This window comes from Fukomys damarensis, unplaced genomic scaffold (genome assembly GCF_012274545.1).
Source record: "Fukomys damarensis isolate Sample0158 unplaced genomic scaffold, DMR_v1.0_HiC HiC_scaffold_6, whole genome shotgun sequence".
Taxonomy (NCBI): Eukaryota; Metazoa; Chordata; class Mammalia; order Rodentia; family Bathyergidae; genus Fukomys; species Fukomys damarensis.
Genome location: NW_022900918.1, coordinates 17,069,766 through 17,073,617, shown reverse-complemented (window position 1 = coordinate 17,073,617; position 3,852 = coordinate 17,069,766).

Sequence of the window (3,852 nt, the reverse complement as noted above, 5' to 3'; positions counted from 1 at the left end):
ATAGATCAATTATACACAAAATAAACCACAGATTGCTAGAACTCAATCAAACTCTTGAACAAATGAACTTAAGAGATGTTAACAGAGTGTTCCACCCCACAGAATTAGAATACACATTTTTTACAGATGCACATGGGTCACTCTCCAAAATAGACCACATACTTTCTCATATAGCATGCTTAAATGCAAAGGAATTGAAGTTATCCCCTGTATATCATCAGACGATATTGTGATGAAATTGGAGATCAACAGCAAAAGAAACTGCAAAAATTTCATAAACATATGGAAATTGAACAATACACTTCTGAATAACCAATGGGTAACAGAGGAAAGAAGAAATCAGACAGTTCCTACAATTAAATGACAATACAACCTATCAGAATCTATGAGACACAATGAAAGCAGTCTTACAAAGGAAATTCATATAAGTGAATGCCCATATTAGGATAAGAGAGTGAGCTCAACTACACAACCTGATGCTGAACCTCAAGCTTCTAGAAAAAGAAGAGCAGGACAAACCCAAAGCTCATACAAGGGAGGAAATTATAAAGATTAGAGAATAAATCAATGCAATGAAAACTAAGAGAATGATACAAAAAAATCAGTGAAGCCAAGAGTTGGTTCTTCAAAAGAATAAACAAAATTAACAAACCCTTAACCAATCTTATCAAAAAAGGAAAGAAAAGATCCAAATCCATGCAATTAGGAATAAAAATGGTGAAATTACACTGGACCCAGCAGAAATCCAGAGGATCATCAATACCTACTTTGAGAGACCATATGCCAATAAGGGAAAATACAAAAGAAATTGACAGATTCCTAGGTATATATGAATTATCAAAGTTGAATAAAGATGACCTAAAAATTCTAAACAACCCAATATCAATGAATGAAATTGAAAACATAATTAAAAACTTACCAAGAAAAACCTGAGCCCTGATGACTGAACTGCTGAATTCTACAAGATATTTACAGAGGAACTAGTTCCACTACTGTTTAAACGCTTCAGCAAAATTGAAAGGGAAGGAATACTCCCAAATTCATTCCTTTTTTTTTTTTTTTTTCATTTTTTTTAACCCAAGGCAAGGATTTATTGGGGGAAAGAGCTGCAGGGCTACCTTAAACAATGGTGTGAGAGGGTAAAACTAACCGGGGTGAGGTTTATATAGTGCAGTGCAGCAGGGAAAGTATCAGGAGAGGTGAGAAACAAGATGCTGAGTGATTAAAAGGCAAGGATCACATGGGTAGCAGGGTGGAGCAACAAGTTAGGTTTTGCTTCTCCAGAGGGGGTAGGTTTCACCTTTCCCTGAAGTGGCTCATTGCTATGAACTGGAACCATTTTAGGAAAGGGAGCCATTTTAGAATGTAGGCCTGTTGGGGCTATTTTGTCTGGTAGAAAATTCTATCAATATGCCGGGCATGGTGGTGCACGCCTGTGATCCCAGCGCTCAGGAGGCTGAGGCAGCAGGATCACTGTGAGTTCCAGATGAGCCTGAGCTACATAGTGAGTACCAGGTCAAGCTCAACTACATAGTGAGACCCTGTCTCCAAAAAACCAAAAAATAAACAACAAAAAAAAAAAACTCTATCATTTCAGACTCTTGTTATTATGGAATATGGGGGAAGGTCTCTTTTTGTGTAAGGAATACAGGAGAAGGTCTCTTTTCCTGCTGGCAAAGAGTCATCGGTGGGTGGGGGCTTTAGATGACTGAGGTGTGGCCTCGGTAGGTTTAGTACAGTTTGCCAACTGTAAGGTTAGTAAGGTCCCCATGCATTCCTGTAAGAAATTTTGAAAATAGTGAAACAGATGGGGTCTGAAAAGCAGGATTATGCAGAAGGTGGTGACGGGTCCTAGGAAAGGGAGGAGCCAGGGTAGCCATTTGTCAAAGTATCCTGAAAGTGGCTGTAACCTGTCTAGATCTCAATTGCACTCTTATTAAAAACTCTCTAAGTTCTTTTACCTTGCCACCTATGATACCTGATTGATTTACAAAGTAGCAGCACTCTTCTTCCATTAACAGGCAGGTCCCCCTTTTCTCTCCTGCTATTATGTCCAGAGCATGACTGTTTTGAAGTACCACAGCTGCCAGTGAATTGATCTGCAATTGTAGAGTGACCAAGGAGTCTGCCACATTTTTATATCCTCATTTAGCTCCTGAGATAGGGAGTAATAAAAGTGTGTTGATGTGGAAATTCCTATGACCCCTGTGCCTATTCCTGCCAGAACTCTGGCTCCCATTAGGAAATGGAGTACAAGAAGGGCACCCTTGTTAAGGTGGTGGGTATTGGTTTAAAAAATGTGATATTATCTGTATGATCACTTTGAATTTGGCAAGAATAAACAAGATTTTTAAAGAAATTAGAACAGATTTAAGCATGGGCGCACTAAAAGGGAAGGGCAGGTCAGGGAGAAAATCACACTTAGATACCAAAATAGTAAGTGATTATAATTTAGATTTTTCTATTGATAAAGGTTATCTATAAGTCTGATATTTTGTCAAAGTCTCTCTAGTTTTAGCTGTAAGAAGAAACAATTTGAAGAACAAATATCACTAAGAAATTTAAAACTCTAGATGAGCACTTATAAGTTTTACCATAGTTTTTCCAAATGATCCATAACCATGGTCAGCTATAGGCAGAGCTGGAAATTGCCAGAAGGGGTCAATGATTGGAGCCCCTTTTTATACCTAGCTTTATTACTGTGGCATGATTTTATACCTCTTTTGGTTATTCTTTTCTGCTCAGTGTTTAATACCAAGTTAAAATGAGGCCTATGTCAATCAACATGAACCTCTTGCTATCTATCAAGGTCAGTTAAGTCTCTTCAAGCATTATTTTGGAGTCATTTTTCCTCTGCAGTCTAGCAAGCTCCCTGCTCAGGAGGTTGGGTGACTTACCAAAGTTATAGGATCCATTAGAAAGGGTTCTCTCACATCCTGGATTCCTTGTTGACCTTGAGGAGCTAGGGCCAAATATTGGAAGTCCTCTTAGCCCAGTTACCTTTCCATTTTTGGTCTCCAAACTTTAGTTATTGAACACTCAGGAGGAAATATCAGTGACATTAGTAGTGTGGTAGGAGCAGTGAGCTTAACTACTATAATTTGACCTAGATAGCAAGCATCTTGTAATCTAAAATATAACTAGAGTGCTATTATACTTTAACATTGTTTTTCTAGTAGTAGACTTCCTGTAGAATATTAACAGGAAAAAAAAAGCTTTGAATCAGGAGCCACACATAATACTTTAGCGTGAAAGTCAAGATAACATTATCTTTTAACAAGCTTAGTTATGTATCTTAGTATAAAATAGCCGTTGTTAAATGCACTCACTCCCCCACAAAAACACATAAAAACTCTTACACAAATTGATATCTTTTGATAGGTTGCCATCTAAAGAAAATATATTGGACTATAAATGTACCTGTTAACATAAGTAGCTGGAGCTTTAAAGAAGGACAAATACTTAAATCCAAATGTTATTACTATAAACAATATATTAGAAAACCTGTACCATCAGAAAGTATGAATATATTTTGTACACAAGAAAAGTAGCAATAATAATTACAACTATATTAACTTTATATCCTATAATATAGGTTGGTACCAAAGGCATCTTTTTAAATAACACTTTACTTTTTCCACAAAAAAAAATATTGTGTTTTGAAGATAATAACATATTTAGAATTTAACCCCTTGATTATAACCGATACAAACATTTTATAATAACATGTAAGCAATATTGGTTGGGGGTGTGTCTTGCCATAAGGCTATGAAAATTACTGGGGCTCCCATTAGTGAGCAAAGTCCAGAAATAACTGTTCTCTGAGCAGCTGCTTCTTTATACATCAGGGGG